Source organism: Schistocerca piceifrons, chromosome X (genome assembly GCF_021461385.2).
Source record: "Schistocerca piceifrons isolate TAMUIC-IGC-003096 chromosome X, iqSchPice1.1, whole genome shotgun sequence".
NCBI lineage: Eukaryota > Metazoa > Arthropoda > Insecta > Orthoptera > Acrididae > Schistocerca > Schistocerca piceifrons.
Genome location: NC_060149.1, coordinates 271,561,589 through 271,582,933, shown reverse-complemented (window position 1 = coordinate 271,582,933; position 21,345 = coordinate 271,561,589). Strand labels below are relative to the sequence as shown.

Below are 21,345 nucleotides of genomic sequence, written 5' to 3'. Positions count from 1 at the left end.
GTAACAGTGTTTACGGGTTCCGCTATCGACTTGAGGGGTAGATTGGATACACACGGTGATTTACACTGCAGTGTAATGGTGAGTACGGGAAAGGGGAAAAGATTTTAATCTTGCTCCAAAGACCATGACTAACCTGCCCCCCCCCCCCCCCACCCCCGTCCCACTCCTCACTTCCCTACACCCAGACCACTGTCTCGTTAGCCTCCCTTCAAGGTGGGAAAAGGGCTACGGATAAGAGAAAGTGCATTTTACTGCGTCTCGTACCCTGTGTCCAGTAAATTCAGTCGACGAGATGCTATTAACTTTAGAAAGGAAAGTTCTACTTTCATCGTAGGCGGTTGGATACCGATAACATAATAACCACGTTCTCCCAACGCTCACTCTTCCTGGGAAAGGACAAATAAAGTGTGTCTCGTACGTAAACGTAAATTCCGTGCACTGGCCCTGGCGGGCCATCGGTACCGACCGACTACTTTGTTATCTTCTGCCAATGGGGTCTTTGGATGCGATCTGAAAGGGGGGGGGTCAACACACCGCTCTCTAGCAGTTATGTTTCCGTGATCTGGAGCGGCTACCACTCGTCAAGTAGTTCCCCAGTTGCCATCTCGAGGCTGTACACACTCCTTTCGAGTCCTCTCACCAAGGAAGAATCCCTGGCAGTACCGGGAATCGAACGCGGGTCCTCCGCATGGCAGTCATCTGCGCTGACTACTCAGTTACAGAAGTGGACGTATCTCTGTTGACGGAGGATTTGTAAGTGTTTTCAAAACATAACGCGCTGAATGAGGATGTCTCACACCAAATGGCTGCTTTGGGTATGGATGAGGGCTTTGAATGTGGCAATACTGTGTGTGTGTGTGTGTCTTACGTAGCTAAAGATCAAATTTTACAAAGGCGAACAAATCTGTAATAGGTGCGTACCGACGAAAAACATTACGGTGTAATGTGTAGAATACTTAGCATTCAGTCGTCGCATTTCGAAACAGGCCGTTTGGATGAAAATCCAAATCACAAATTAGAAGAAAATTAAATAGAAAATTCTTCGAGAGTGGAAACCTCAGAAGAAGGAGCTGTGCTATGTTGGGTATATATTTACGTACAGTGTTATCATAAGTAGAGCTATCTTACGGTATTTCCATTTCTAACGAATGAATCTGTTGTCTTTGCTCGTAATTGCTGCATGCACTTCTATACCTCCTGAGAGTGTAGATCGTTTGTAGGTGTCGCACTGAAAGAGCTAGGTCGATCCTGATTGAAGATAACAATTGTGACGAATGATGGCACCGCAGTAGCCATGCACAGCTGTTTCACTAGGTGGACGTAGAATATCACAGTGAAGCATCAGTTTTTGAACGAAAATCGTTTCAATCGTTTCTGCTCCGCGCTTCGATACCGTACATTGCTTTTTTTTTGAGCGCAGCCAAAGTCTAGTCTCAATGTAACTGCTACATCATTCAGACGAAATTATTAACGGAACATTACAAACCAAATTTATTCTGAGCAGTCAGATATCGGAAATGCTCTCAACCGAAGCAAACTGGCTATTACAGACCCCAGTATTTAATTGCTAAATACCGCTCATGTCTAAGATTCTGCACACACGGACTCCAAGCCTGCCCCGACAACAGGTCAGAGCAACAGTATTCGGTGCTAATTTATCACTACCGTAGTTTCCGTAGCGTATCTGGTAGCAACTTGCTATGAAAGACGAACGTCAGAGATCGCCTGCACTCTGGAGCCCACAACCTTGCGGTTATTTTCCGTAGCATCCTTTCAGAGATCCCCAACAAACGAGAAGATACAGCACTTAATAACTAGATTCTTACTCTGGAGGAACCGATTTCATTTCTCTATCCGGCACTCCACTGTTTCGCTGTGTCATTATTAGTTAAGGCGCCTGCTCTTCATAGCACTTTACGTCTACAGACACTACAAGAAATTACCTCAAGTTACGCCTGTGCGGTAATACTGTTGATAGGAACTGGTTTCAACTTATGCAATACCGCTTATCTTCGGTGTTGTGTTTCTAATGCCTACAAATGCGATGCTGATTCTGAGGCGTCTTGCATGCAAACTCGCCATTTTTGTTGCGCTTCCTGTGTATCGGCTAAAATATCAGTTACAGACTGTACTTCCTTTTTAGTGAGTACCAGTAAACTTTCATCTCTGATTCCTTAAAAAATCGAACTCCAGTGTACAAAACAGCTTCAAACATCTGATTACTTTACAAATGACTTAATGTGTTAAACATTTCATGCTAAGCATATACACGAGAAAAAGTTTAGAAAATGTTAGAAATTACGTCTAATGTTAGTTGAAATTCGGTACGTGCTCTCATTATTAAACACTGGAAGAGTATAGTAGTTGTAATTTGCACTTCGTTTTGAGCAAAAGCTAGTTTTCCACGCATCTCAGTGTGCTATTAATAAATTCTTTGCTGTTAACTTGTAAGTATTGGGAATGACTACGAAAATAATTAAAATGGTTATACGACATCTGAGAACGCTGCGCGGACTCATTTAGTTCACATGCCATGCGGATAGCAGTAGGGTGGAACGACCACATAAAAACAGTGCTATTTAGAGCAGATAGTCCTGTAGAAGAGCAAAGTACGTTTCTGTATGCTCTCAGTTAGCAGAAAACCTATCTTATTAGTGCTCAGTTCCTCTGCTGGTAGCACGGGGTGCTGCTTCTGACTTTTTTTGTACACATCTGGAATGGTTACAAAGTTAATTAGTAATCGAACTATCTGATTCCATGAAATGCAGATCTCGACGAGTATTTTCGATAAGAAATTTTAGAACGAATTGTAAGCAGCAGATGAAAACTTCAACAGCAAAAAGCAAGCTGAAATAGGCGGCAGGTGACAGAAGGCCATTTGCCTAATCAGTTTTCTGACTTTTGAATGCATCCCATTGCTCTTGCTCATAACGTTACAGAAACGATGAATGATGGCACATTGCCTTCAGTCTCTTTCTGATTCCCTCCGTTCAAGATTGATGCAAAATGTGCAACGTTACTCTTCTTAAATCTCTGTGGACGACACTTTATTTTTAATTATGCTTCACATTGATTGCACAGGGTAACAAAGTTTAACCAAATTTACCTTTATCGTAAACTTTTATTGTTTATATTAGACTTTTCCATGCTAATGAAGAATATAAAGCTATTTTTCTCTAATTTTAGGAGTAATTTCAAAATATTCACTTGTAATGGCGCTAGACTAACGTAACTACTGTGTTCAACGAACAACAATAATATATTAAAAATGGTTCAAATGGCTCTGAGCACTATGGGACTTAACATCTATGGTCATCAGTCCCCTAGAACTGAGAACTACTTAAACCTAACTAACCTAAGGACATCACACAACACCAAGTCATCACGAATATATTAAAAAGCGCCGGCCGCGGTGGTCTCGCGGTTAAGGCCTCAGACCGGAACAGCGCGACTGCTACGGTCGCAGGTTCGAATCCTGCCTCGGGCATGGATGTGTGTGATGTCCTTAGGTTAGTAAGGTTTAAGTAGTTCTAGGTTCTAGGGGACTGATGACCACAGAAGTTAAGTCCCATAGTGCTCAGAGCCATTTGAACCATATTAAAAAGCTAATAGTTATGAGCGTAGCTGTTCTCATGATATACAACAAACATTCCAAAAGGGATGTTCGTGACTTTGGAGGGAATTTAAATGAAAAACGAACATCACAACGGCTTCTTAGTTTGTGCGGTGCTCTTTTCGTTTCACGTACTGAATCCAAACATAGTCCCTATCTTAGCTGTATCCCACCATCTTTGGTATTCTTTTTTCCCTCCACAGACCGAATGTCTGTATTTAAACTTTCACTACGTCATTCGATCACATCTCGAAAATACTGTCTAAATAAATCAATAGGTGAATATAAGTAGCGCATTTCAATTGACCTTTTGCATCAATCTTTAAGTCTCACTTTACTTCTTTTCTTGCCTATAAACCCACGCATCAGCATTCTAAATGACTCCCATGCATTACATTCTTCTGGATTCATTGCTTCCTCCTGTTCTTTTGATTGTAACATGAGCCGAATTTGGGGCGCGGTAAATATTCCACCTTTCACTTTTGTATCAGATATCTGGAGAAACACTTATCTTATAAAGTGAAGAGCTGCAGAAGCTCTGGCCAAGCCTTTAATGAGCTGTTTAATTAGTCCCACTTTAATACGCAGAGGGATAACAAAATTTTTCCCCGGCTACAAGAGGCTGTGCCTGGAATTAACTCTTCCCTCACAGGCCATTCTTTCCTAATTGGGATGTTGCGCTGCTGTCCCGAAGGCAGAGCAAGCATGAGTATTTTGTCATGCCCTAGAAGAAATCCATTTATCTTAAAATCTCCATACAATAATTTAGAAAACAATGAAATAATTCTGCACTTGAATGTTATCTAATGCTAACATACGGTACTAGCAAAAAAAAAGGAGCTAAATTTACCAACCAACATGGAATTGGTTGATGTCTAGTGATTATTTATCGAAGTATATGGATGCATGATTTTCTACTCTAGGTTTTTTAAAAACAAGAATATCTTAAGTATTTACAAAGAAAATTTTACTTGAGCAAAACTATTGTTATTTACGTGTTCAGCAGCTCAGTTTTAATCAGAAAGTGTTGTTAAGTTTACATAAACAATTTCTTGTTACATAGTGTTATAGGCTATAGCTACAGCTGTAGACACAGAAATAACACCCATCACAGCATGAATTTTAAAATTTTCCCGTCGAATTGAATGTTCAAACAAATTTCGTGCTTGCAGCCGGTCGTTGTTTAATTCACCTCACGATATTTCGACTGGACACCTGCCAGTCATCTTCACGTCGATGGATCACCTGAAGATGACTGGCACGTGCCCAGTCAAAATATTGTGGGATGAATTAAACGACGACCGGCGGCAAGCCTGAAATTTGTTTAAACACCCATCCCAGCATTCGCCCCAATTGATTTAGGTAAACCGCGGGAAACTCAGATCAGGGCGTCCGAACAGGAATTCGAATGGCGCTTCTCCAGTGCTAAACCACAGCACTATCTCGCTTGGTGTTCCGACACAGAGATGCGTTTCTAACAAACGTCTCGAAATTCTATGTTTCTAATGCACACTGGAAATCGCCATTTCTTTTCAGATTGAGTTAAGATCGAAAAATAAGCATATTAGAGGAATAAATAACGTACTTCTGAAGGTTCAGATCACAGATTTAGCCTTCACTGCAACTAAGGGGGAGAGCAATCCTGTAATGATACAGCTTTTCTTGGCTGTATATGTACTGGAGGACTGTTTACTCGGTGAGTTACGAGCTTCTGTCCGTGATCGTGAGTAAAATATACTGTTGTTTCTTGATAAATAGAGAAATACCCAGCAGGTGCAAAAATCGGGGTTTGAGACGCAGTCTGGTACAGTTTAAATATTTTATAAAGTTTCATTTTACCACAACCTCTCCTTCAGAGTTCGAAATTTCATTCTGTAAATCATCCACATATACAAAACTATTTGTATGACTTGTCTACCATAGCTAGTGTGTAAATGGTGAATAGGCAAACCGAATCGTCGTGATGAAACTTTGGGTCGAAATACAGCCTTAGAAGCATAAATTTTGAAGCTTTCTGCATCATAAAGAGTCTAAGATTGTTTTTTATTTTTTTCAGAAAACAGTTCCGCACAAACTATGTGCGACTGTTGCAAATTTGACCTTGCTGTTGCGTAAAGACTGTTACGTATGCAAGACGCTTGCAGATTTCTTATAAATGCGAAGTTATGTCACCAGCAAATACGATTAGTTAATACTATTTGCTTTGCGGATTACTGGGCGCGTCCACAGGTTGCCAGTGAGAAGCCAGAAGTAGCCGATGCACAGCAGCCAACCCGTGCACTACTATTTAGCTTTGTTCTGAAATGAACATAAGTTGGTGTTTTCCTTCCGCCACCACGTCAGTCAGTAAAACTTTCGTCACTTCGTGAGTAACCGGGAGGGTCGAAAGTTTGCTCTGATTAGGGAAGCTGTGGTTTTTCAGACTTTCAGAGGGAACGTGAACGTGTTAACTTCTGACTGACTTTGTACAAGCTGTGATCTTGCTGGCAATTGGGGTATTGTTTATGAAAATACGTTTCATTTGTAAATTATAAATATACAAATCGCCAATTACAAACATCTGATTTAGCACTCCCGAGGACCGCACCTAATATCATATCACAACAACTGCAGCTGTTTTAGATGTAAACATCTTGCTATGAGCTGATTCGCACCATACTTACCGTATGCCTTCAGTGATGGAACAAGCATTTTTCAAAGTTGCGCAATAAACTTGCCTGAGAAAATTATTCTTGAACTACAGGATATTTTTTGCCGCGACGTTAACTTCATCGAATATAATGTAAACCTACGTAGTGCTGGTACTCTCCTACAAAGTACAAGTGTAGAGAACTAAATAATGTGGATCAATACTTAATAAGGAATGATTAATGCAGGTGTTCAGAATCGGTAAATAGGGAAGCATCTTGGTACAGCTTCTCGATATATCAATATTATCATGGCAGAGCTGATAATATTATGCGCAGAGCTGACTTGATCCATCGAACTTAAATTGCATATGCAATGACATGTATAGGCTGTTTAGTGTTTCTTCTCTGAACTCTGTTGCATTTGACTATTTTTGTATTAGAGATGTTTAGAAAACATAGAAACGTTTCCGGCACAACATGCCGAGAACATAAGAAGCGTTGTGTAGTCGAAGTTGGACGCTAGGACGACTAACTCACGGTTCAAATTTCCTTAAATGATTAGCTGAGACGGAAAGTAAAGCAAGGGCAATTTTTTGATGTTATGTGACGCCACATGGCTCTGGTTTTTCAGTAACATGCAATCCAAAGATCAAGGTCCAATTTCCAGTAGCTTGTAATTTTCTTTCAGGCGGTCAGTGTAACCTTCAACTATGATAGAACTTGGCACGTATGGAGAACGCCTCTAGATTATACGTAAAGTGTTAGTTCGTCATGTAACTATCTCTTAGAGCAGGTTGACAGTTACACGACCTTGTCCAGTATAGTCCGTCAAATGTGATCCGCCTCTTAGCAGTTGTTTTTGTGTTTGTTCTTATAGGGAAGTGACATAACTACATACAAAGTAGCTGTTGTAATCTCTGTGTTTAATTTTCTTCTTTCAGCATTTGTTCATTCCATGTACTGGACAGATATCGCGCTGTGTTATGTAGCCAAGGTCGGGGATTCAAGAGGAACTTGCACATTCCGTTTCTCGATAGTACTCAAAGCGGGTCTTCTATGAAAAAACTTCTGGGAAGTTCTCGGGCCTGACAAAACGCGTTGAACCGCTTGCTGACTCATCAGATGAAGATTAGAATACTTCTAATAAATTTCATAACTGAAATACTTTCGATTACATTTGTGTTGGGATGTGGCATACGACTATATTTATGTGGGAGCCAACAAACAATTTTGAACAAGAACTTTAAAACACTCAATAATTTCTGAAATCGTGTACTAGTCAGTGAGAGTATTTCATTTTAGAAACAGAGGTAATGAATTAACTCTATTTTCTTAGTTCAGAATTGGTTACAGTGGCTACTATAACAATTTATAGTTGTTGCTTTTATATTTGTGAATGCCTTACCGAGAGCCACCATCTAGGACTTTCGCTCAGCTATCCTGAAAAACATTTTTCTGAACATTGACTAATCCAAATTTTGTGCAGATTCTAATCTTGCATATAGATGAGCATCATTATTCAGGATTAAATGTAATTTCGTTGATTGTGTGAGCGATTCAGCATCGTTTGCCATGCGTTTCCTCTATCGCTAGTACCTTCCTCGGAAACATAAGGATGCAAAACTCTGTGTAATGATATAATTTATGGAAATGAGACGTGAAAGTATTGTGTGCCAGTGTTATGATGGGTCTGTCCCAACACACTCCGCCTGGAGCTGGCAGCGTACACACACAACAGTGAATACCGTGATACATCTTGATACGTCTGCTGTTCCGATTTTGTAGCACGCCCATTGGCCAAATGAGCACATGTTACATCACAAAGTGTAGTAGCGACGTGTGTTTTGCATTCCAGAGCGTGTTGTTAACGAGAATTCTTTCTGCTTGCAGACGGGTGCCGTGCAGCTAAACTTGTGCAGGTAAGCTTCCGTCGTAGTCTGGCGTTGTCGACTGAGCCAGCTGTCTCCAGCAGGTGGGGTTACCTTTGTTTGCAGTCGTGACCCTTCTACCCGCTTTTTTATACGAAAGCTTTGCTGTAATACGTAGTTACTTTTTTCTGCTTTTCCTTGCCATTTTGTATTTCTTACCCGCGAGGCCTGCATTTTTTTCCAGTCTTTGAATAAAAAATAACGATAATACGACCTCTACAATCTTCTGTAAAGTAGTTGGAGAACCCGCACGTTAGAAATTAAGTTTTGAAAAAGTGTCTGTTCCTCAAATCGTTCGCAGTGTGGTGCATTTTGCTGGATGAACTGGTGGCAGATTTTGTAGCGTTTCTGTCGTCATATGAAAGTGGAAATCGGTTCATTCAGTTTCGCTGGAGTCTTTCGACAGGAGCGCGATACATGCTACGTGCCGTCGCCGCTGCGCAGGAAGCGTTACACAATGGGAGTCCGGAACGCGCTCGCATGTGCGTGCTACTCGCGACGGACGCGAGGAAACAGTCCAAGAACGACGCAACAGGAGATACCAACAATGATGACACTCTGGGGGAAACAAATGTGTAATAAGACTCGTGCAGTCTAAACAGCGACACGTAACATATTTCGCCGTGCCAAAGAGCTTGACGGTTCAATTCATTCCGACACTACAGAAATCAGCACTGCTACTGCCGCATCCGACGCAAATCGCTTTGGGATAAGACGAATGTGGATATGTGACAAAAGGCCAAATCTTGCGTATTCGTAGGACAGTGCTCTGTTTAGAGTGTGAAACGTTCGTTTCTTCCGTGCCTCGGAGCTTCCATGGCGTCGTGCGAAATCACACTCGCGGTCGCTGCCAGAATCGACGCCTACTGATCTGTAGATTTAATTTGAAGCGGTAACTGACGGGATCAGATTAATTCTCTGTTCTGTCAAACTATCAAATCAGCCAAAATAAGGGCCGCTAGTCTTCGACCCGCAAGACAGGGTTAAACATCTCACTGCTCCAGTGTCTATAATAGAAAGCCCTTAGCTAATCTAATTACTCTCAAGGAAGAAGGCTTGGGTATCGATGTTGCGTGTGCAAAGCGAACGATATATATCGAATACCTCACTGATTAGGCGGCGAATTTGGATGTTGTTTTTTTGCGTTGCCGAGGGAATATCATACAACTCTGCAAACAGTAGTGGATGAAAGTCTTGATATCTAGCGAAAGTTTACTTTCGTGAGGGAAGTTAATTTCTCGAATATGTACAATGGAAAGGTAGTTGGAGTTTTGGTGGAAATAGAGCTTGTTGCTAAATGCGGAACAAAAAAAGAAATTGCGTTTTATGTCACGGCCAGTCATGCGCTAAACCGTACAAGAAAACCTATTATATCGAGTTCCCCTTCGAACTGTATTGCACAAAATATAAGAAAAAGACGTCAATAAGAAGGAATACTTGGCCTGACACGTCTAAATTGAGTACTGAAAAGAGCTGTTACCGTTTCCTGCTGAGTGAGAAGCCATATACTAGAAGGCACTTCTTCTGAAAGTGAAGTGTCTGTCAAGAGTGTGTGTGACTATGACGGGGTCTGTCGCGAAGCGTGATATGTCATTGTCACAAACGAAAGCGTACCCATCGATGATCAGAACAGAATCGTAGAAATTGACGAGTCACACCCCACGACTCGTAAGCAAATGACGTCCCCGGAAAAGCGAAATCGAACACATTTGTGTCTTTGGGGGCACAGACAGAGAATTGAAGAAGCACTTTGTCGTTCGTATTTACTATCGGGGAAAGGCAAATTTCGTGCCCCCCATAAGGCATTTTGTTTTACCTTATACGATAGCCATAACAGATGATTGGGAGTCGTATCGTAATTTGCGAAAAGCAAGTATCGACCAAGATTTCGTGAACCACACTATCGAGTTCGTTCACGAGCTGTACACGAACCAGACGTACAGAGTGAGCTGTAACTATCAAATAGGTTTATTACATCGTACAAACACGATTTGCAAGTTCTCTTATTCCTCTGGCAAAGTTGTCCCACAACAATTCCGGCTTCGTAACTTCTGATTCAGACGTTTCCGGATCACGGTTCCCTAACTTAGGTTAACGAGCTAGGTAGGTCAGTGCTAAGACGCTAGAGGGCGGTTGTTCTAAACCCAGCCCGGCCATCCGCCATTAGTTTTTCCGCATTTTCTGTAAATCCTTTAAGTCTAATGACGATACTCTTTCTCTTTCCTTCCCAAATCCGACCTTATGCTTCGTCTCTCATTACCATGTCGTTTACGCGAGCTTAATCCCTAATATTCCTTTCTTAACTCAAATTCATCATTTGTTCTTCTCTTTCATCCCTGAATTAAAAAAGGAAAATCCTGTATGGATGGTATTTTTAGTATAAAACGACAGGTAGAGAAACGGAAATAATGTACGTTAAAGAAGCACTTAGCATTTGTAGATAATGAAAAAGCTTTTCACAAAGTCAAAAGATACCTACTGGGCAGATTATGAAAAAAACACGCTTCGCAACGCATCTAATTAACTCTGTAAAAGCTCTTTACTAAGAGACGAAAATTATAATCGAAAATGCAATGATGTGGTCTGTCTCCACCTTCATTCAACGTCTCCGTAGATGACCTAGTCAGGCCTTGGAAGCAAAATATCACCTATGGCGTAAATATCAATAGAGAGAAATGTTTTAGTGGTGTACTGTACGAAGATGATCAAATAGCAATCCAGGAATATTAAGAAAATCATCAAGAAGCCCTTTTACATCTTAATTTGTTGGCTTCTAACTATAACAGGAACGTCTCCACTCATAAAACAAAGTTAATGGCATTTAGAGGAAAATCACCTATAAAATCGAAAATTACAATACATAATGTAATACTGGAACGGGTATCCTGCTTTTAGTATCTCGACTGTGATATAAGAAGAAATTTCGACAGTGAAGTTGATAGCAAGATCCTAAAATTTAACGCAATATCTGGAACAGTCAGAAATACGCTAAAAAAGCCAGGGAAGAGACACAGATGAATTTTTACAAAGCCATGGCAGTTCCTACTATGCTCTATGGACGTGGAACCTGGCTTCCCACGCAAAAGGATAGGAGCAAGATCCAGGCAGCTGAAATGAAATTTCTCCGTAGTGTTAAAGGGTGTCCTAGAGAAGATCACTTCAGAAACGACGACATTAAAAATGAATTAGAAACTAATTCAATGCACAAGGAAATAGATGCGGATGGTGGGAACATGTAGGTAGAATGCATTCCAAAACGAATTCTTGACTACAAACCTAGAGGGACAAGACGGAGGGGAAGACCACGGACCTTGTTGACCGGAACAGTTGAAAACATCTAATCCATGAAACGAGAAGAAGCACTGTGTAATATATTTCAGCAGATACTTGGATGGCGAGACGAGGAGGAGGATTTTATTAGCTTTCCTATGTTGTGGGCTCTCCGCGAAGGTATACGTAACACGCTTCTGGCACCTTAGTTGTTTGACAGTGCTGACGACGGACCGCAAAAGAATTCGAGAAGCTGCAACACCAGCGGTGTAGCCATTAACATGACAATTCCAGCATGCACTGCTATAGCTCGTATGTCAATTGCAACCGTTTGCGTGCCATGCAGTGATGGTACACAAATACTGCGTTCACCGACAGTATATAACTCAGTGATGGGGACCCGACAGTTATCGCCTACACACAACGTCATAAGACCGTACGCCTAGCGAGATTATAATTTAATATCTATAAGATTTTTCTGCTTAAAATAAGATAATGACTGTTCTACAATAGAATATTTTGTAGAATAAAGCTTGCACATAAATCTGGAATCTTTATTAAGTGCCAAGAATTTATAGACAACGGTTAGGAATTTTACTCGCTTCACTCCAGAAGAGCCTTAGTATAAAATTGTGACCTAGTTGGAAATATCTGGTTGTGTCCAATAAATTACTCAGAGACTAAAGTACCTGAGATGATTACCTCTTGGTATGTTGAGTCCTTTCGAACGAAATTTTTAACACCAGACTTCTGCGAACAATGTATCTGAAGATATATCCAATATTGATCCGTGAATTTTAACGCGGATGGGGACAGTGAATGTTTGTTTGTTCTCAGTGGTTCCAATCTTTAAATTAGGAGTCTTATTGCATGGCAACAGTCTTCTCGAGGAACCAATGTGCCATGGATTGACTGTTACGGCGACCGTTAAAACAAAAATCGGCACGGCTACAAAGCTGCCCCTACAGTTTATTGAGTGAATAAGTAGGAATTTAAAGCTACGAATGTTTTCCGGTGAATGGGTAAATTATAATTCCAAATTATAAATACTATGAAAATAAAAATCCGTTGTCAAAATCAAAGAGTTAAGATCTGAATCTGTCCTAACTTTACTTGAAAACATGTCCAGCAGGAATGTCTGAAGAAGTAACTATTACCAACAGTTCCAAAACTACGTTATCTGGAATTAAATGACACGAAAAATACGTCTCACATGGAAGCTTCGTCTGCGAATTGTAGAAGAAATGAGTAATATGCGTGCCGAACGGATGGATCAGTTGAGCGACATCGCCGCTGACACCTACAGACATCGATACAGACGACATATTTGTAAGAAGTATTGCTACCGTTGTCATACTTCCTTCCTGCCTCATATAATATTACAGTTGTGCTGTACCACTTCACCAGACTGTAACCGAAACATATAGTATTTTAAACACGAAATAAGTTAGGGGCTGAATATTATGCGCACCTTGAAATAGTGACACATAGCCTGCTCCATAGTAAGAGAACTAAATTGTCATAGCCTCACATCCCCGGTAGACTATACGGTTCTAAGGATAAATTCGAAGCTTGAAGTCGACTGTCGACGATTCGAAGTGCAGAGAAAGTCTGTAGCTTTCTCTACAGCCCATAGGACGATCAGCAGCGCTTCAATTACGTAAAATAAGTGAAATCTCTGGAAAGCAAGTGCAGAGCTATTTACTGTCTCGTGAGAAAGTTATCTGGCTGAGCGCTCACTCCGAGATGCTACCTGTTTTCCAGTCTAGGTCAACAATTACGTGAAGAGGGAAACACCCTTCGAATTCCACTGTCGAGTCATGAAATGAAACCATCATGTGTGGAACTCGGTTACACGTGCCTCAAAAAGCTAACTCCTCATGATGCCTACAGCAACAACGCCTTATTATGTTCAATCCGTGTATTTCTAAGTTTCAGATATACACACTACATTTTCTGCCACACACTTTTAGATCCTTGATTGAGAAGGGAAAATCCTCAGCGACCAGAAATTAAAAAGAATACACACACAGCTTACAACCTCTACTTGCTTTTAATTTTAAAATGGAGTTCCTGTATGCCACAGTCACTGTACTGTAAGACATATAGAATTAATTGATGTTGTAAATAACGTTAAACAAAGACATAGTTTCCACTAGGTTGTTGTTTTAAATTAATGCAAGAAGACTTCAAAAAATAAGTTACACATCATTATAACATATTAACTGATTCTTCCGTCGCTTCTTGTTGAACAACATAATTATAAATGGAAAACAAAAGTATGATGATGGTCTTGTAAGTCGAAAGCCGGTTAACTCAATAAATTAGTCCTGCAGAACATAAAAAATATTGTGTTTTCCACTTATAATTATTACAAAATCCCAAGTAACTTTTATTGAATTCTGCACTGCATTTCAAAGTGACACAGATCTGTAGCACTATGTTTGAACATAGTCACGAAGCCTCTAAACAACTATCTGAAAGTTCTACCAACCTTTCGACTATTCGACAATAGAAATGCACTGATTGGTCACGGAGCCACTCGAAAATCGCTTTGTGACCGTCCTCATGGTCGGAAAATGTCTTTGCCCCCAGATGTTCTTCGTCGATTGCTTGGACATCGCTATCTGTTGCTGATGTCGATGGCATTCCTTCCCGGTCAGCATGACCCACGTGTGTATGGCCTCGGTCAAATTGTTGGGATCATTTCACTATAACTGGACGTGGCATTGTATTTGATCCATATAACGCCAGAAATGTACGGTGAATGCGTGTGAAATCTAGATCTTTTGGCCTCAAGAATCGTACTGTCCCGCGTCCTTCAACTCTGGAGTACGTTTCCAGTTGCCGTGCTATTTCACTCGCACACTGTGATGCTTCTATTATCCATCCTGCAGCAGATCTGTAACCACAGGAAACGCGGAATATGTATTCTTGTTGCGAAATGGTGTATACGTATAACTTGCTTTTTGAAGTACCGTCGTACTTTATTTAGCACTAATTGCTGATATAGAGGGTGAGCTCGGTCTCAAGTGCACCTCAACCACCCAGTAGAAGTCAGATAAATCAGGCAGTTGAAAATATCACTCGTAGTGTGGGTCATACGCAGTTCAATCCGGTGCTTTACGCGGCTGCATCAGTACTCCTTGAGTTGTCCTTTGTTAGATGGCGTAGTATGCATTATGTAGTAATATCTATCGTTTGTCTTACCGTCCTCAGTAGCATGTAATAATATGTTAATAATTGTCGCAGTAGATCCCTCTATGTGCAAATGAACAGAACAGTTTTATGATGCCATATGCGTTTCGCCATTTTTTTCGAAAGGCATCATTAGTGACCAGAAATGTGTACATTTTAATGTGTGTACTATCTTTTTATATACTACACGCTGTACTTTCAGGTTAGAAACAGTTCTGACACTTTCAAGCTTACCATAAAGTAATAACAGTCTAAAGTTTTTAATTACAAGGTATTTTGCTGCTGCTGTACATGAATGCCCACTTTGCTGGTTATAAATCAGAAAGTGGCAAAACTGTTTCTGACCTGAAAATACAGTATTAGCAGTTTGCTGCTGAACGCAAAATGGTTCAAATGGCTCTGAGCACTGTGCGACTTAACTTCTGAGGTCATCAATCGCCTAGAACTTAGAACTAATTAAACCTAACTGACCCAAGGACATCACACACATCCATGCCCGAGGCAGGATTCGAACCTGCGACCGTAGCGGTTCCAGCCTGAAGCACCTAGAACCATACGGCCACAACGGCCGGCGCTGCTGAACGCAGTCACGTCGATTAAATATCTAGGCGAAATGTTGCAAAGTGACATGAAATGGAATGAGCATCAGTGGTCAGTTGTTGAGAACGTGAGTGGTCGACTTTGGTTTATTGGGAGAATTGTATGAATGTGTAGCTAATCTGTAAAGGATACAGCGTACAGAACATTCGTGCGGTCCATTCTTGAGTACTGCTGGAGTGTTTGGGATCCCCACCAGGTCGTACTGAAGGAAAACATCGAAGCAAACCAGAGATGTGTTGATAGTATTTTGGTAAACTATTTAATCTCAAAAGATAATCTGTGAAGCTAGGAAGACCTTCTTTTCATGAAACGCTGTTGTGAAAGTTTAAAGAACCAGCATTTGCGGCAGACTGCAGGACGATCCTACTGCCACCAAAATACACCTTGCATATGGACTGTGAAAAAAAAAAAAGAGAAATCACGGATCATGTGGATGCAAATTAACAATCATTCCTCCTTCGCTCCATTTGCGAACGGCACAGGACGGGAAATGACTAACAGATGTACAGGCCATGCACCCTGTGCTGACTTACAGAATATATACCCAGCCAGTCTTTAAAGTTTCGAGACTAGATCAATAAAAAGCAGAGAAAAGCAAGATGCTTCGGGTGTTCTACATATTCTCCCTCCACTTTAGTACAACACGCAGAGCGTTCATGCAACCATGTGAAACTATTAGAAGCGTCCTTCTGTGGAATGCTGTTCAACTCGTGCGTCACATTGGCTTCGATATCTGTTATGCCGTCAAAGCGTTGAACATTCATGTGAATTTTTGCATTTCGTCGTTTTGTGGTAGGTTTATACTGATAACACAAACTCTCATCATCTGTACAGATTTTTTTCTAGAAAACAGTTGTCCACCTTTTGCATATAAATCAAGTAGCGATAGGCATCGTCGTTTTTGTTTGGAAGTCAGGGTGTGCGGAATAAACTTTGGACACACTTTCCTGTTCTTCAGAACATTCTGGTGAACGTCTTGAACATTTTTTTGCTATTATTTGCTTTCGGGACGTGCCTGTTCAGCCATTTCAATACTGGATTTCCAGTTATGACGATACAAACGTAAGGACAACACAACACCCAATCACCGAGCGAAGAAAAATCTTTGACGCTGCTGGGAATCGAACTCTTCGCTTAGCAATCCGCTGTGCTGATCGCGCAGCTACCGTGGCGAACAATTTGTATACCTGATATGGACAACACTGCCTACTCAGAACTGATTGATCAAATGCGCATCTGTTGTTTACAGTTATTAATTCAAACTGAACCTTAGTTAGCGCACTGATGTCGCTTGTACACCAGCATAAAATAAACCTTGGAACTTTTTGGACGGACTGTGCATGCATAAAGATTTAGATTACGAGAGGATTTTGATGATAGGAACAACGGGCCAGGGCGTACAGTAATTGCAGCCTGGATACGTAGGTACTAGTTTCTGCGAAACGCCGCTTCAGCGCTTGCGTCGTTCGCGGAACGTCCTATAGTGTAGACGACCTACCTTGCAATATGACACTGGATGCCGACGAAGAAAGATTATTAGTGAAACGTCCAGGTATTTCGGTAAAGAAATAAAGGGGTTGTGACAGTTCGAAGTTGGGGGCGAGAAGGGAGCAGCAGCCGTGTCATTGTCCGCACGGCCGCCGTGGGCGGACTGATGCCGCGATACGACGCGGAAGTGACGTCAGCAGATGTTCGCGTAAATGTTTAGAGTTTGCTGGTAGGCGGCGCTTCCGGGTCGCCGGCAGATGGCCTGCGTGCGCTCAAATGGCCGCCCTGCCGTTTCGGTTCGAACAGCTCGCGCCTCGCGTGCCATTGCGTGACACCCAACTCTTTATATTCAATTAACTCTTCTGTGCGGGATGGCGCGCATAACCGAATACTGAACTTCCGACTGCTGAACTGTTTTTAGATCGGAGGCAAGGTCTGGAGTTAAAAGAGTTGTTTACCAGACATCGGTGAACTCTGTCCCCTGTTACCGAGGTACATAAGCTGTTTCTGGTATCTATCAGCGTCCGTCCAAAAAGTTCCGAGACCAATTTTATTCCTGGCGTATAAGCAACGTCAGCGCTGTAACTACGGTAGAAGATTGAACTAACAGTCGTAAACAAAAGATGGGCATTCTACCGGGCAGGCAGTGTTAAGTTGTGGACGTGCAGCTGCTATGTGTCAACGTCGTTGTGTCACAAATCGCAACGGAGCTACATCTCTAAATCAAATATTCGGGACATTCTCTAGAATGTTTTGAAGAGAAAAGTGTGTGCAAAGTATGTCCAGCACACCTAGACTCCCAGACAAAAACAACTACGTGTGGACGCCTGCTGTGACTTGACTGAAATGACAAATGTCGTCAATTCATTTCTGGAAAAAGTCGTCATGAGAGACTTACTGATATCAATATGAACTTACCACAAAACGAACAACTGCAGAATTCGCATGAAGGTTCAATGCGTTGACGATTTAACCGATATTGAAGCCAATGTGACGCACGAGTTGAGCACTATGTCCTGGTTGTATGAACGTTCTGTGCGTTGTACTCAAGTTGGGTGATACTATGTAGAACACTTGAAGCATCTTGTGTTTTCTCTTATTTTTATTAATCCAGTCTCGAAATTTTTTGAACTGACTGCGTATGTTCCACGACAGTCTTATTCTTTACCTGGTGGAGTTCGCGTTACTTTCTGGATCCATTGATGGGTATCTTTCTTCTGGATTCTGCGTTATTTTATTTCTGTAACCATATGCCATTTCTGTTGCGACTTTAATCTGAAATTTAAGGGAAGGTCACTTACTACTGCATCTGTTGGCGACTCGCGTGGATTTTATCGTTTGTGTTTTAGCCGATAGGTGTTGTCCGAAAGGGAAACGCTTGGATGGACGTGGGAAATGGGCTAGAACCCGACTTCAAGCTTGTCTGTGTGCCACGCCAAATGTTATTCTGACGCGCGGATTCAATCTGGATCTAGCTCACCGTGCTATCCGACACGCTAGCGGTACCTTGTACAATCACGTAAATTGATTGGCGACTCCATGTTGTCTTGTGCACTACGACCAGATAACAGGTATACTTGAAAAAAGAGACAGCATTGGTCGTATATTTTTTACTGTAGCAAAATCGATTTACTGTCACTGAGTGACCATCTTCAGTGCTATATTGTATAACTTAAATTGGGATGCACGACCAATGCTGTCTCTTTTTTCAAATCACGTAAATGTTTTGTTCTGGTAGCGTGCTAGAGAACTACCCAGATATATCATCAGAAATTGCCTCACCTCATTATGTAACATAATACGACATCCTTACCGTCACTGAATTCTATTTTAAATGTACTGCTTTAGATGAATATCTATTCACGTATATATTCCAATCCTGTAACATATTTTAAATTAACAACTGGCGTATAAAAGTACCGTTTTGCTACATTCATCAAACTTCATTAAAATAGATGACAGTAAAGCATGTTTTAATTGATATAAAAAATGACAGATTTGTGAAGTCAGGACCAGTTCCCTCCTCGTCCTTTCTAATGACAGACGTTGATTGGTGTGAAAATCATTAAACAGACAAAATTAACTCGAGAGTTAACATTTCGACGACATCTCATCATCCTCACGCCAACTTCCACCGAAAATCTCTCTCAACGTTCACCCACATGATCCAGGTAAAGCAGTTGCCTATTAATCGCGTTCGATAGCTCTGTTCGTCAACAAATTTCGGATGCCGTCAGAAATTCGTTCGGAGTTACTTCTTAGACTCGTTACGTTCGCTGTAATACAGTGCGAAATTACCGATTTCTTCCCAACTGCTTCTGAGTGATGTGCGCCAATGAACCGTCGCCCTCAGCTCAGTCACTAACATCTTAACCTTCTAGACGCGTCGTATTAGCTCCTTCTCCCTTCCATGTGTGAACATCAAAGTGCCTGCAGTCCGCTAATAACTTTCTCGAGCTTTCCTTAAGGAGCGATGTCCTTAACGGTAATCAGCCACTGTTGCCACGCCTTCTCCGTGGCGGATTTCACAGTGCCCTAATCCATCTTCATCATTACAGAGCGTGGCAATGAACTGATTAAAACAATGGACCCGTATTCGAGAGGAGCAGCGTTCAAATCTCTGTTCAGCCATTTTGAAATACGTTCTCCTTAATTTCTCCAAAATGACTTCAAGCTAATGCCAGAGTGGTCTTTACGGCCATGCCCGCTCTGCATCTGGGATAGTAATATGTCTCTGATGACGTCGACGACACGTTGAATTCCAAACCTTCTTTCCTGCTTTCGTATCCGATATAAAATCAACAGCCAGAAGAAATTAAGAACAGTCACATTGAAATTAGTATACTGCAGCTGTAACACCCGAAGATGGACTTTGCAAACACAAAAACATCTATGTCATTTGGGAGCAGTTCGCAACACAGTTTGGTTGATGTTGCGAGAGCAAGGGCTACCAATAAAATTCGAGCTGTCCCTATATTTCTGGAACGTAATCAAATATCAATGGCAGGGTTAGGACTTCTCCCATTTCTTTATGTGAATATTATGAGGTGGACTACAAGAGCCGGCTGGAGTGGCTGAGCGGTTCTAGGCGCTTCAGTCTGGAATCGCGCGACCGCTACTGTCGCAGGTTCGAATCCTGCCTCGGGCATGGATGTGTGTGATGTCCTTAGGTTAGGTTAGGTTTAAGTAGTTCTAAGGTCTAGGGGAGCCATTTGAACTACAAGTCTTACCTCGTCCATTATATTTACAAATCGTATAAATCATTTGTTTGTCAAAAGCATTACTTGTCTCATTAACAGGGCACAACGCTCCTTTACACGTTTGGGAAGTCTTGTTCCTAACGCTACTCCTCTGTAAGATACTTCTGCCAACGAAGAATTTAGTTAGCGCTGGAGAACTCCCAGCTTGGGCACCGAATTCGGAATCTGTGTCTCGGTAACTACGATCACTAACGACTACGGCACACAGGTGGTTCTTCGCCTACTAGCCGAGTCTTGCAGATAGTAATGGAACTGCTACGTCTTCTTCGTAATTCGTGCCACCGAACGACAGTCTGTTGCTTTTTTGGTTACGTCATCAATTTTCCAGGAAACTCAGTGAAGCTCCGAGAGTCAGCATTACCACTTTTTTGTGTGCTTTACTCGAAGTTTGTCAACAGTTCAGCAAATTCTCTAATAGTGTCGGCAGTGCAAGGATGGTCGCACGAAATCGAACTTGCAGCGAGAGATTGGTATTTGGCACACGAAGGCTAGCAATGCCTCAGGAAGGCCTTCCAGCAGCCAAGTCGGGGACGGGCGCGCGTCTCGCGCCAGAGGACTGCCTCAAGGTTCCTCGTCTTCTCCATGGCTCCTTCCGCAGTTGTCACTGCTTAGAAAAGCGGCACACGCGTAGGAAAAATATTATCTAAATCTGATATTCTGCATCTCAAGAACATCGTGTGACTTCAGTGACGCTGCGGATATAGAGAGGAAATGTAAAAAATCACTATTCTGGTAGGTTTTGTGTATAGTGCAGTGCTTAACTGAATAATTCCTTTATCGTGTGGAGTTCCTTACTTATGGACGAGGTACTGCACTTGCTATTTGCCCATAATTTCATTTACTAAATGTTGCTACGTCACCGCATGTCAGCATTAGAAAATAGTTTTCGCTCATAAGAAAATGGCGTATTTACGTATCTATTTCGTTCTGTTGCGAAAAAATAACCTAGCGAAAGGGAATACTAAAACTAAATCAACATATTGTACTGATGTGACATCGTCGTCTATTAGTCATTAGCGACTAATGAATTTCGCGTATCCCAGGTGTGACAGAAACAGAGTTGCACTGCTGACCGTGGAAACTGCAACACCATGAAAACCGCGCGCGACAAACGTCAAACTGGCATGAATTGTACTACATATTTAGAGAAGCAAATTATTAGCATTCCAAGACAACCGCAATAAGTAGGTCGGACGAACCCTACTTACATTTTGTGTATAATGAAAGACTAAGCGCTGGCCCCGGTGGCCGTGCGGTTCTAGGCGCGTCAGTCCGGAGCCACGCTGCTGCTATGGCCGCAGGTTCGGATCCTGCCTCGGGCATGGGTGTGTATGATGTCCTTAAGTTAGTTAGGTTTA

At 41.7% G+C, this 21,345-nt stretch overlaps 1 protein-coding gene across 1 annotated transcript in view; it reads left to right on the top strand.

Annotated features, from left to right (window-relative positions):
- The window catches only part of LOC124722304 (ecdysone-induced protein 74EF-like), a 237,050-nt gene that overhangs the window by 32,003 nt on the left and 183,702 nt on the right, over positions 1-21,345 (top strand). The window contains exon 2 of the mRNA XM_047247486.1: positions 8,134-8,162. The gene's annotated coding sequence lies outside the window, so the exon portion shown is untranslated. The remainder of the gene's footprint in view (positions 1-8,133; positions 8,163-21,345) is intronic.